Source organism: Sciurus carolinensis, chromosome 4 (assembly GCF_902686445.1).
Source record: "Sciurus carolinensis chromosome 4, mSciCar1.2, whole genome shotgun sequence".
Taxonomy (NCBI): domain Eukaryota; kingdom Metazoa; phylum Chordata; class Mammalia; order Rodentia; family Sciuridae; genus Sciurus; species Sciurus carolinensis.
Genome location: NC_062216.1, coordinates 135,494,574 through 135,509,242, shown reverse-complemented (window position 1 = coordinate 135,509,242; position 14,669 = coordinate 135,494,574). Strand labels below are relative to the sequence as shown.

Genomic DNA, 14,669 nt, shown 5'->3' with positions numbered 1-14,669 from the left:
CATTCATTGAGAACTATAAATACTTCCTAGAAAATTATTTCATACAGTTCTCACAAGAATCTTCAGAACCTTGGTATCCCCATGACAAAGCGAATGCAAGGAGAATGTCAAGTGAACTCTGAGGTTATATAGCAAGATAAGGCAGAGCTTGGTGGAAACTCAGCTGTCTCTCCAGAGTTCACATAGGAAAAGGTCATGGAATCGCTACTCAGTGTATCCCAGGCACCATACTAGATAATTGACATACAGAGAATAAGGAGAGTGCCTGGCTTTGAGGGGCTTACACAGCCAAGTGGGGAAATGATTGACATTTTCAGGACTCAGTGAACTACCCTGACCAAAAAAACTAGAAGTGCAGGTGAAATTAAAGATCTTCCAGGCACTATGAAATAGTAACTTCATCAGAATCCTGCCATAATTCATTTGAGAGAGAAAGTTCTACCCAGGCACCACCTGAGGGCTTCCCTACCCTGAACACTTTGAGGAACTAACTGAGGAATCAAATCACCTATCATCATTTTAGTACCTTACCTCTCTGACGGATTATTAAGCCTTCCAAGCAGCCTGGGGTTTAGTTATAACTTATGTCACCCCTTGATTAATTGCTGCCTGCCCATTTGGTAGGTTGCTGATTTCTAGTAAGCAAATGCTGTACTCTCTAGCCTCCAGGTGTTTTTCCCAATGCTTTAAACATTCTTTTCTTGGTCTGCCTTATGTGCTTCCTTTGCTAAGCTTGCACACCACCCTGTATTTTTACTTAGTATCTGGTCACTGGATCTTCTTTCCTGATCTGTCAAGCTACAATTAACTATAAGCCACCTGTGATTAATGAGGGCTCACTCCTCAAGGGCTTGACACTAATATTCTTTTCACTTAATTTTAAATATCTTTAAAAATTCCTTAATAAGTGTTTACTGCTTTCTAGTCATTGTGTGCAATAGATATATGAATAAAATGATAAGCAAAACCAAATGCAATTCCCATCCATCACATAGTGTACAGTATGGCACTGGACTGACACTAATGAAATAACTAATCTGTCAATTGAAATTGGGATAAGTGCTATAGAGCAGAACACAGCACATCGACATAAGATATAGTACAATAAGACAGTGGAATAAGCACAGGTACAACAAAGGGTGAATGGAAATTAATTAGGCTGAGATTGATAGAAATGTCATTTTACAAGGAGGGCCCAGCTTGGGAAAGGAAGGGTGTGATGGGCTGACAGATCTGACTCCATGAGAATGTTCTAGGCCAGGCTCTAAGGGAAATGACTAAACAGACTCCATTTTGCTCTAAGACTCCTTGTTATGTAGGAAATAAGCTTCTCCCATGGGAACACCCCACCTCTGTGCCCATCATCAGTTACTTGGTGTGACATGTTTAATGATATACAATGGCAACTCCTATGTAGTAAAGAATTGCTCTCTTTTGGTTCCTATTGCTCCTAAACAATGTACCATGTGAATGGTGATTGTGTGGATGTTAGTAACCATTCTTTAGTTTGTACCTAGGTAAGGGTCATTTTGACCCACTTCCCCCTCTGTCAATGATCTCATGATGTTAATGTAATTTTGAATCATAACAACAGACACTTATGATTAATGTGATTTTTGGTATAAGAACCCCTGCAACCCTGTGGTCGGGGCTGTTCTCCCAATAGCCATTTTTTGGGGCATTGTGTGAGACAGTCAGCTGGCCAGCTTAATAAAGACTCTCAAATTTGGACTTCTCAGTGGTGATCGGTCTGTTCTTAAGTTGCACCCCATAACAAGGGTTAAGTGCTACAGGGAGCACTGCAAACACAGGGGCTTAAAAATGCAAAGTGAGGGGAAGCTAGGAGCAAGATAAGCTGAAAAGAGGGACAAAGCCCAGATTCTATTAAAGACAGTGAGGTTTAACACCACTATAAATAGATCATGTAGACCTTAGAGGACTTCAGAAATCTAAAACCACCTAATTGGGGAATTTCCTGGAGGCATAACTGACTTGTGATTTATGCACACACCCTGTGGCCAATTTTCACTACAACATAGGCCATCTAAATGAGAAAGGTGAGTTGGAATCTGTCCCAAACTTTAGCTACAGTGATCGATGACCTTACCTTGGCCCTGGAAGGTATTCCAGTCAGCCTCAGATCACTGCCCTCTTACCTGCCTTATCTGTTGTGGTCCCAGGCAGGGATCACTGGCATATCCTGCTGTGCCTGTATTGATGCCCTAAGCCAAATGGAGAGACCAACACAGAAACTTTAAAGTCACCAGGTTTTCTAAAACAGACTGATGTTTGCGGGATTTGTTTTGTTAGCTAGGTTTGGAATTCTGGTCGGCATGGTTGGAACCCTGGGGGATGAAGTTAGCCTCATCATGCCACTTGGAATCCTATTGATAAAAGCCTTAATTAAATACTGTATGAGACAAATTAAACAGATTTGGTCCAGCTTCTGCCAGCCAGATTAATTAGAGTGTCCAATGGAATGACATACTCATGGGGAAATTCTCCAGAAGCCAAGATGGTATAAAAACAAAGTGTGGATGTAGTAGGAGACACTTTTCCATGAGTCCTCAGCATTCATGCATTTCTTGCAAGCGGAGGAACCAACAGCCTTTGTTTTGAACTATCTTTTCAAGGACATACATGAAGAAAACAGCCTGGAAAGATAAAAAGAGTACTTCTCTCTGGAACAAAGGGCAGGTTTATTTACTGTCCAGTAAAATAAAGATAAGGTTTCTATCCAAAACAAGGATCAGGCAGGTTTGCTTAAAGCATATCATAAGAGATTCAGCTTCCCTAGTTTTGGCTCCTTTTCTAGAATGTAAGCTGCTGCCTGTGCAGGCATCCCTCATCTCTTGTCCCTCTCTGCATTGCCCTCTGGGGACAGGGGCTCAAATGATAATACTCCTGATACTACTACTGCTCTAAGCAATGAAATCATTTGCATCTGATCAGAAGTTTGTCTCTTGTCAGCAAACGTGAATTCTGCCAGGCTAACTTATTAAGCTAATAAATAAGATAAAATTGCAGACTTGTCACATCTCCTGACACTCATAACCCTCAGTGGTAGATAACAGGATGCTCACTTTTAAGATGAGGAAACTAGTTTTCTGCCATGTTATGTGTGGTGCCTTAAACTGTTTCCTTTTATTTTTTTTTCTTTTTAATCATTCAAGCTTTAGTTAAATGTTCCAAGTCCAGATGTGGTGTATAGAGAATCTATGCTCTTGGACTTGATCTTAAATATTTTTATCCAGATGCCCATCATTAAATGTGCTACATTTATTTAATTGAAGAACAGTGACCTGGGGGTTAAACCACCTTAACACTTGAGATTGCCCTCACCACAGTGTTGGCATGTGGTCTAAGTTGTTCCAAAGTCAACCCCAAGACTCCTGTTCTGGGGTTGTGAAAGGGTATTCAATGTACTTTTGGATAATGTGGTATGGAGTATGTGGCCTACAACCTGGTAGCCATTTTTCTGTCCTAAAATATTCTAAAGACAAGACAACTCAAGGAGGAGGACATAGGCAAGGCAGTTACAGAAAAATGGTGCTGAAGCCTAGATCAGGCTATACCTGATAAGAACATAATGTTGTACTTTGGTTACATGAATCAAATATCCTTTGTTACATGTCCCACAAAAGTTTGTGTGTTGAAATCATAACTCCTATGCAGCAGTGTTAGAAGGTGGAACCTAAGGGGAGATATTTAGGTCATGAGGGCTACATCTCAAAGGAAGATGAAATGAGCTAATTCTCAGGAGTGAGTTATTATAAAAGCAGGTTCATCTTCCTTGGCTCTCTCTTGCTTGGTACAATGTCATGAGGCAACGAGGCCTTAACAGAGGCTGAGCAGATTCCATTACCATGTTCTTGGATTTCTTAGCCCCTAGATCCAAGAACTAAATCTTTTCTTGACAAATCATCTAGTCCATAACATTCTGTGATAGCAACCCCAAGTGGACTAAGACAAAACTTCATTAAAACAAATTTCAATGAATTCTGTCCAACCTGCAACTGTGAAGTAGCTGATTAACATAGCTAATCTGGGTTTAGAACTTCATTGTAACTACACTGGCTCTTGCTTTTCCTACCCAAAAAAAGAGGTGACTTGTAGAACAGGATTTTAAAAAGACAGCAAGAAATGATACCCAATTTTTTAAATGCTATAGAATTAATAGTCTTCCGTTGTCCAGGGTTGCTGGCATGATCAAGCTATTCTAAGCTGATAAAAGGAGAAAATAAAGTCATTGAAAGCTGTCTAAAGCATCTGGCAAATGTATGAACAGTATTCTATATTTTAAAATGCTTATCAGATATAGAGAAATAGATGTAAGATTCCTGCCTCCAGAATCTCTGTTAACTTAAACTGTTAAGAGCACAGCATATTCAAAGAATTTCAAGTTGTGGAATGTTCATTAGGGATATAGTAGTGGGAGATTAATCTGGCAAAGGGTTAGATCATAAAGGGCACCACGATTTGATGTGTAAATTAATAAGCTTCATCTTAATTCTGCAACTCCGATGTTTTAATTTGGAAGACAGGCTATCTATATCTGTGGAATGTTCACACTCTAGAGGTACAATTATACTGCACGTGTTTGGGAGAAATACACATACACATGCTGAAAGCAAATATAACTGTCTTTAAATTCTAAAAGGTCCATGGATGAAAAAAGGTTAAGAAATCTGTTAGGAGCATCTGTAGAGAGATCCTCCTCAAAGAATTCTGGGGAGAGATCAGTCTGGCTTCTGGGCTGCATATGAATTGGGCAGATGGTATATGATACTGAAAGAAGGGAAATCAGGTGAGAGACTATGGTACTGATTTAGAACAAGATATATTCCATGCTTTTATAATTATGTCAAAATGGATCCTACTGTTGTGTATAACTGAAAAGAGCCAATTAAAAAGAAGAGAGAGAGAGAGAGAGACAGAAACTATGGGACTGCCATAAAAATGATACAAATGGAACTTACCAAAGGGAACAGTGTTCTTGCTGTGATCATAAATAAGCACAAGGGTTTTAAACATGTACATATTTTTAATTGCCAAGGATACACTCACAAAGAACAGCACTAGACACATAAGTAGTTTGATGGTCATGTCTCTGGATAAACTTCAATTAATATTAAAACTGTTACTGGTTTTACTTTACATTTTGAAAATTGTCAGTTTGTAGATCTTGCTAGGTATTTGTCTAATAAAATACGATTCCCAGAAATAACCTGCAAGAACATCACACAAAGCTATGTGAGTGGGAAGAAAATATTAGCAAATATTGTTAATGAAAACAGTCCAACTATGTTTGCATAATGGAAATACACAATGTAAGAAAAGAAAATTTATGCAAAGGGCAATATACCAATGAAAAGATGCTCAACACTATTAATAAGCAAAAGTTTTTTATTTCTAAAGTCTGAAAATACCACATGCTGATAAGGAAGTTGACCAATTTTTTCAAAACAAAGCAAAACTTGGTAAAACAACTTTGGAAAGTAATGTGTTAACATCTACTAAAGCCAAAGATATTTATACTCATGGTTTCATGACACCTAAAACCTATAAACAAATCACATTACATAAAAAAAGGAACTTTGCAGATTTTATTACGTTATGGATTTGAGGTGGGAAAATTATTCAGGTGGGCCCAATGTAATCACAAAGGTCCTTGTAAGAGTAAAGAGGTAGGAAGGTCAGGACCAAAGGGAGATTTGAGATGCTACACTACTAGCTTAAATAATGAAGAAGAGGTCACAAGCCAAGGCATGCAGGTGACCTTTAGAAGTCTCTTTTGCTCAGTGAAAAAAAATAAATAAATAAATAAAATTCTCCTTTCCAGAGTCCAAAAGGAACACAGCCCTGTCCACACACTTTTTTTTAGCCCAATGAAACCAGACTTCTGATCTCTAGACTTAAGAGAGAACAAATCTGTGTTGTTTTAAGGCAGTAAGTGTGTGAACATTTTTTATAGCCATAATAGGAAACTAATCCTATACACTTTATCTATGAATCCCACTCTTAAGAGGGTCTAGAGAAAGCCTCATGTGTATAAGAAAACTTCTTCAAAAATTATTGTTGCAGAAATTTTATGAAGGTATAAAACAAGAAACTACCTAGATTTCTATCATTAGAACAAAGTATGCACCCAGATATGATCATAGAAAAAAGCATCATGAGATAGTAAAAATAAAGTTACATATGATAACAGGGATATATCCCCAAAACCCAACAATGAACGAAAAGAACTTAGTCTGCCTTTCAAACTTCAAAACACTTCAAAACATTATATAATGTATAATCCATGTCTATATAAAGAGAATAAAATACACATAAGAATGATAAACATTAAACTCAGAACATGATTCTCCTTGAGAATAAGAGCATCCTGGTTTGAAGAAAATGTGGAGCAAATAAAATATTGAGATTTGGTGAAGTTTGGTGGTGAGCTGCAGTTAGTTGTTCATGCTCTTTCTTTACCCACTGTTGACTTTATTTTAGACAAAACACTTGGCAGCAACCTTCCCACCCCCAAACAGCACTACTTATGCTAGTCAAATGTCCCTGGAAATATATCAGAAAACAATGCTGTTTTCTCATTTGTGTCAGAAACTAAAATGAAAATACTGATAAAGCCCCATTACTCAAATGGTAAAACTGAAAGAAAAGCACACAGGGAACTGCAAGTTTACGAGGTCTTAGAAAAGACAGGTCTCAATCTTTCATCTTGGAATTTCTGTAACGTCAAGGTGTATTGAGGACCTCACTGATCTTCTGTTTATGTGAATTATGTCTATCCACATTCGCCCACAAAGAATTAAAACTGCAACCCATTTTTAAATATTGATAAAATTGATACATGTCAATATTTAACATGTACTGCCGCAGCCTATACATATTAAAACCTAAGTATGTACGTAGTGTTAAAATTTTTTCAAAGACAGTGACATTCTACATTTTTTTTAAATAATTTATTTATTTTGATTCATTGTAAACAAATGGGGTACAACTTATTTCTCTGGTTGTATATGAAGTAGAGTCATACTATTTGTATAATCATACATGTACATAGGGTAATGATGTTTGTTTCATTCTGTTATTTTTCCTTCTCTCCACCCCTCCCAACCCTCTTTCTCTTCTATACAATCCATCATTCCTCCATTCTTGCCTCTCTTCCACCACCCCCCCCATTATGTATCATCATCCGCTTATCAGAGAGATCATTTGGCCTTTGGTTTTTTTGGGATTGGCTTATCTCACTTAGCATGATATTCTCCAATTTCATCCATTTGCCTGCAAATGCCATAATTTTATTATTCTTTATGGCTGAGTAATATTCCATTGTATATATATATACCACAGTTTCTTTATCCATTCATCAATTGAAGGGCATCTAGGTTGGTTCCAGTCTAGCTACTGTGAATTGAGCAGCTACGAACATTGATGTGACTGCATCACTGTAGTACACTGATTTTAAGTCCTTTGGGTATAGGCCAAGGAGTGGGATAGCTGGGTCAAATGGTGGTTCCATTCCAAGTTTTCTAAGGAATCTCCATACTGCTTTCCAGAGTGGCTGCACTAATTTGCAACCCCACCAGCAATGTATGGGTGTACCTTTTTCCCCACATTCATGTCAACACCTATTGTTGCTTGTACTCTTGATAATCGCCATTCTAATTGTGGTGAGATGAAATCTTAGGGTAGTTTTGATTTGCATTTCTCTTATTACTAGAGATGTTTGATGTTCTACATTTTTGTAAACCTTTTTCTGTCTGGCTTTATAACATTTAGTTAGATTCTGTTGTGATGCACCATTTTCACTGACGTACATAGATTCATAGATACATACAAGTTATGGACCCCAGAAAGATTTGGGGTATCCAAGAGTAGTACCTAGGCCAAACCTTGAGAACTTTCAGTCTCAAAAACTGAAGAGTCAAAAGTATAATAACGTTAGTCTGTTAAAAACAGGCTAAAAAGCAACAGACCATCTGAAGACTAATGAAATTACAGAAAACCAGAAGTGTATTTCTTGCTCACCACCCCCACTTATCTTTCAGTTAAAAGATAAAAATTTTGAAAAACTGATATGCTTACTATTATTAAACAGAAAGTGAAAAAATAAACAATTAAAAAGGACATTATTTTGATTCAAGACTTTGAAATATTAGTAGGTAACGAACTCATGAAATTTCCATTCCCATGACCCTTCCCCACCCAAAAGATGTGCAACGAATAGAAATATTTACTTCTATTTGCAAATATTATTACTTTATTTTTATTTATTTTTTTATTGTAAACAAATGGGGTACATCTTGTTTCTCTGTACATGAAGTAGAGGCATACCATTTGTATACTCATACATTTACATAGGGTAATGGTGTTTGATTCATTCTGTTTGTAAATAATATTTTTGTAAATATTACTTGTAAATTTTGTAAACATTTTGTAAATATTTTGTAAATAATATTTTGTAAATATTATTTTCTCTATGAAAGAGAAAAAAATAGCTGAGAAGAGGACAATCAGAATACTAAACCATTTGAACTTCTCAGTAAAAGTGAATTGGATAAATTTTTAGGCAATAATCATTTACCACTGTATGAATATTTTAATTTAAATTGCACTTGATATTCAAATAAGGTTATTTCTGCAAGAAGATCAATGAAAGTATATTAAATAAAAAAAAAAAAAAAAAGATAGCAACAATGGGAACACCACCACCCGGTGGGGACCCCCTTGGTACTTTGGGGAGTACAGGGATAAGCATGAATAAAATACAGTCGCAGATTCAGGACCTGCGTTCATCCCCAGCACACACTTAGAGCACCCAAGCAGCCTTCTTGGGCCAGATCCAAATAACTCCTGATAGAAATGTAAGTGCCTGAGGCCTGTTGCTAACATAACTACCTGGGGCTTATCTGATAAAACTCCAGGAGGATTAGGGCTGGGGGCAGGGAACCTCACACATCAAAGGTCCCTTATTCTGGGAGGCATTTAACTCTATGACCCTATACTCACAACACAGAAGATTCTTGATTTAAATATTAATTAGGTAACACTATCAGAAAATAAGTACCATTATTTTTCTTTGAATTAACCACTTATGAGTCAGGCATGGGCTTATTTTTGAATGAATTTTCTTTAGCCTTTTAAAAATCAAGTGAGAGATTAACTAGGTAAAGCATTAGCAGCAGCTACATTCAAGATAAAGAAAGCTAAAGAAAAGCATTGTTTTTAGTATCAATTAAGCAAATTAGTAAATTAACACGGCCACTGAATATACACTGTAAATTATCCCCTCACAATTTGTTTATGGCATGGGAAAGGTCCAGTGCATATCTTAAGGGAATCCACCACGGTTAACATAATCTTCCAACTTTCAGATTCATGTGTTGCTATCAACACTGTAAATTTAAATTCTGGAACAATGCCCAGAATTTCTTGTTAACTGAAAACCAAGCATATCCCCGAAAAAAAGATGCCTCCTCCCTCCATGAATAATGCACATTTTGCCTAATACTTTTGGCAATACATTCTTGGAGTGTGTATTTTTCTGGCCTAGTTCCACAGTATCTGTTCCCAAAATGATGTGTGCCATTGGCAGAATAGGTAGGTAGTTTTTAAAACAACTTCGCACAAAATAAAATCAAGTATGATTCATTTTCATTTTAAACAAATAGTTGATACCTAGTACACCTTAGAGAGGGAAAGAAGGTCACAAAACTATGCGGCATATCATAGGGATGTAGGACTATGGAACCCAGGAAGTTATGACTACCAAAAATATTTGAGGTTAGATTGTTTCAGAACTCAAAATTTTTCAGATTTTTAGATTTGGTACACATACCTGTTTATTATACATCTTTGTCAAGTGGGTTAGCACCTTAGGCCATAATCAAACACATACACATTCCTAAAATGAACCATACTTTAGGAATTACAATTAAATGAGATATGAAAAAAAAATTCTGTTACCTACCAAAAGCCATTTGAGTTACATGTGAACTATGGGGAATAAAACACAAAATAGAAAAGCCATAATTAGAATAAATGAAAAAGTTTGAACAAAATTGAAATAAATTGAGAGAGGAAAGAAGGCAAAGAGAAAAAAGGCAGAGAGAGGTTCAAACACTCAGGGTGTCAACAGCCTAAACAGTCTTGATTTCAGGTCCCAACACAGTCACTGAGTGAGCAGAAGGATCAAAATCTCACGACTGGCTAATGGGGAAACTAAAGAGAAGATGCTCTAGTTCTTTAGTTTTACCATTGTAAGAGCAGAACTACAACTCAAAGATGGCCATCCACTAATCTGTCTGAATGGCTGCATGGCAAAAATGACTTTGAAGATGTGGTTAAGGTTGAAAGTTTCATAATTGGGACATTTTCCTGGATTATCCAGATGGTCCAAATCTAATCATAGAAGCCCTAGAAAGCAGAAAACTTTCTCTAGCTAGAATCAGAAATGTGGAAGGAAAAAAAGAAAAATGGCTGGAAAGACTTAAGTGTGAGAGGGATTTGACCAACTACTATTGAGGGTGGAGGACAAAAGACTCCTGGGAAGGAGGTGAAGGAATGTAAACAGATGCCAGGGGCGAAGACTGTCCAGGACTGACAGCCAGCAAAGGAACAGAGACCTCTGTCCACAACTGCAGAGAACAGCTTGAGCTTGAGATGGATTCATCCTCAGAATCTCTAGGACAGACCCTAGCCCACCCAATACCCTGATTTCAACCTTTTAAGGATCTAAGTAGAGACCTACCTGAGCCATTATAGACCTGCATTTTTGCCTACAAAACTGTGAGATAAGAAATGGATGCTGTTTTAAGTCAAGAAATTCGTGATGATTTTTAATAGCAGCAACTGAAAACTAATACACCAATCTATGTGTAAAAGGGTGGCAGCTGGCAGCAGGGAAAAAGGCATTACAAAGTATGCATTCAGAGTTGGGGATATAGCTTAGTTGGTAGAGTGCTTGCCTTGCATGCCCAGAGCCATGGGTTCAATTCCCAGCATCCCACACACACGAAGTACAAACTCAGAGCAAAATTAAACTGCAAAGGACAACAGGGATGATTAAAGCTGGTAGTATTAAAGTTCAATTAAAACATGCCCAAGTACTTTTATTGAGTATCTACTATGTGTTGGCACAGTGTTGAAATTTATATAAATGATTATTTTCTTTAGTCATGATCGAAGCTCCACTTTTCTGATGCCTGTGGTACTGCCACCTATAGGATTTATAACTTCTGATTCCTTTACACAAACTGGTTATGAAACTGAATACATGGTGTTTTAGTCAGTTTTTTTTTTTTTTTTTTTTTTTTTTGCTGCTGTGACTAAAAGGATCTGACAAGAACAATTTTAGAGGAAAAGTTTATTTGAGAGCCAATGTTTCAGAAGTCTTAGTTCCTAGAAGGCTGGCTCCATTCCTCGGGGTTCGAGGTGAGACAGAACACCGTGGTGGGAGAGTGTGGCAGAGGAAAGCAGTTCACAAAATGGTGATAAGAAAGCAGAGACAGACTCCACTCTCCAGATACAAAATATATACCTCATAGGCCCCCAATGAACCACTTCTTCCAGCCACACCCACCTGCCTCCAGTTACCCCTCAGTTAATCACATCAGGGATTAATTCACTGATTAGGTTAATGCTATAACCCAATCATTTCTCCTCCAAACTTTCTTGCATTGTCTCACATGTGAGCTTTTGGGGGACACATCACATCCAAATCATAAAGCATGGGGAAAAAACACCACCTTCCCTCAGTAAAAAGCACAGAGTATGTGTCAAAGGTAAATCAAGCAGTCTAAGGGCAAAGATCTTCAAACTAACTTGTGCTTTACCCAAATATTCAAACATCTCTAAGCAAAGTGATTAGATAGATGGAGTTTATCACTTATGGAAGACAGAATATTATAAATATGAGATGTTGCAATTTGGAGCTTTTATAACGTTATATCTCAGCAGACATGAATTGGCTTGAAATTTTGTTTCCACCTAATGTCTCTTACAAGACACATTGAGGACTGTTCAGGTAACAGTGTACTCTAAAAGCCTTGGCTCATCCTACTATAGTTTAAAAAACACAGTTCAACACTGTTGAAGTATATTGATGTCTCCTAGGATTCCCAAACTTTAGAACTCACAGCCAGAGTCGAAGGGAAAAAATACACAGTATTCACTTTTTGGGCTAGTCACTTTTCCTAAAGAAAGGCCCTGGAGGTAAATATCAAGCACAACAAACATTATTTTTATATTTTTTATAATTATTATTATTATAACAGGAGACTACATTCAAGTAAAGGTTTCAAAAGCCTAACTTTTTCTAGACATTACCCCTAAAGACTATTTTTAACTATTTCTGTGCTATATCACATAAAAATTTCCAAAGTTGACAGGAATTAAGAAATTCAAGCCAGGCATGGTAGCACATGCCTGTAATCCCAGTGGCTCAAGAGGCTGAGGCAGGAGAATCGTGAGTTCAAAGCCAGCCTCAGCAGCTTAGTGAGGCTCTAAGCAACTTAGCGAGACCCTGTCTCTAAATAAAATGTTTGAAAAATGGTTGGGGATATGGCTCAGTGGTTTAGCACCCCTGGGTTCAATCCCTGATATAAAAAGAAAAGAAAAAAAGAAATTTCAGTAACTACGTACATTAAACATTATTTAATATGATCTGAGTACCATGCAAAGTTCTTCTACCATGTTCTCATCATGCCTAGTGCCACAATATTAAGAAATGACTCTTCGGCAATATGTTTACAAGTATCATCAAAATGATTTCAGGCCTCTTCAAAATTTGTAAGACTTTTTCCAAGGTTCATTTCACTTTATTTTTGGGATATGTTTTCGAATCGCAAACCTACACTTTTCAAAATCAAGTTTGTAACCTTTCCAAGCATATTCAAAGTAGGAATCATCTTCTCAAAACTGGCTGCACCATGTACATCTCTCCCTTCTTAAGTCTGCCAGAAATTATGGGCCTATAAAGCTCGGAATGACTACAATTGCTTTTCATCTAAACCATTAACTTAAATTATTGAACTGAAAATGAGAAAATAAAAATAGACAGCAGACGAAATAAAATTTAAAACCTAACCATAAAATCCTGGTATGTGTATTAATATGTATATCGTACATTGAGAAAAGAAGGGACATGTAATGGCCATACTGTCAAGAAAAGCATTCAATCACCAGTAGATATTGGTAGTTAAAGCATATTGAGTAACCATGCCCATGTATTAATAAAAAAAAATAATAAATTCAGGAGCCTTCTTTTCTAACAACTAAATTGAGATTTAACTACAGATTATCCAATATTCAACATTTAGAATATATTTTTTCTGAGTTGGTGCAAAAAAAAAAAAAAATATCCTACCACAGTCCATGATTTTCTAAGTTATCTTTTGCAATTACATTTGTGGTATTCTTGAATAAAGTTCCAACTGAAAAAGTTTAAATGTCTTCCTGAATAATGGTCATATTCTTTTCTTTTAAAGACTCTGGGGGTGCATGAAACAAACTAAAAATAGGTTTACATCCCCCTGAAAATCGGCATTGGTCCAGAGGATGAATCTGGCCAAGCTTGAAAGAAAGTCACAGAAAACTGAGAATATTAATAAAAGATGATGATCTCCCTAGCCCTGGAGCTAATGAATATGCCTCAGGATACAGAATGCCATATGATTTTGAAAAATAATAAAAGTTTTGCAGACTGACCTTTTTCCAGGATTGAATTAGTTTGAAGCAATCTATAAGGTTTGATATTTTCTTGGCCCTTAAGGTAGTTTACAGCTATAGCAAATGTGCACTTTTGCCTAGAGTAAACAGTAGCCTGTCCCAGATAACTGAAAACCTACACATCTTCGATTGAGAGAGGTTTTCATCATGCTAATCATACTCTTCCCAAAGAGCACATGCAAAGAGGCACAATAAGACATCCATTAATCCTGGTAGCAAACACACCATTGAATACTAACCTGGAATCACCTGGCATTTATCTTTCATTTCTCATTACTCCATTCAAACAAGTGGCACTCACGTTGCTAATGCGTAATTTTTCTCGCATGAGACTATCTTCTGGGGAAATACCTGTGACAGCACAGAAGAGGGGAACTAGCTTTATAATTCATGAAGCTCAAAGGGAGAAGGGACACAAGCATTATGTAAGTGAGAAGAAACTGGAAAAGCAATTTGAAGGAGATGATTACCCAAGTAGCAGATGCTGGCTTCTAAATTTTATCCTGAATCTCATGCAGCTGAAAGTTAAAAATGGGGCCGGGGGTGTGAAAACTCACTGGTTGAAGCTGTTCAAAATTGAGAGTAGTCAGATAAATCCAAGATCCGCATGACCCCTGGCAGCATTCACATCTCATCACCGTGATGAATGTCCCATTGATGCTTTGGGGAGCATCGATCACTGCAGCACAGAGTGCCCTCACTGTAAACCATCTTGGTGATTTATAGGCCTGAGCAGCCTGATTGTGGCCTTTCAGCTCCGCTGAGCTCAACAGGAGGCCTCCCAAGTCATTTAGGTGAAAGAAAGTTTCATCTACTGAGCAATTCCACCTTTCTGGCAGCTGAATGCTCACTATCTCACACACCTACAAAGGATCTGCCCATAAAGGTTTCAATACCTTTCAAGATCCACCTCTTCTCCATGCAAGGCT

The 14,669-nt window shown here is 37.2% G+C and overlaps 1 protein-coding gene across 1 annotated transcript in view; it reads right to left on the bottom strand.

Annotated features, from left to right (window-relative positions):
- Window positions 1-14,092, bottom strand: part of Nav3 (neuron navigator 3) — a 707,491-nt gene extending 693,399 nt beyond the window's left edge. Inside the window, exon 1 of the mRNA XM_047549063.1 lies at window positions 13,980-14,092. The gene's annotated coding sequence lies outside the window, so the exon portion shown is untranslated. The remainder of the gene's footprint in view (window positions 1-13,979) is intronic.
- Window positions 14,093-14,669: the final 577 nt, after the last annotated feature.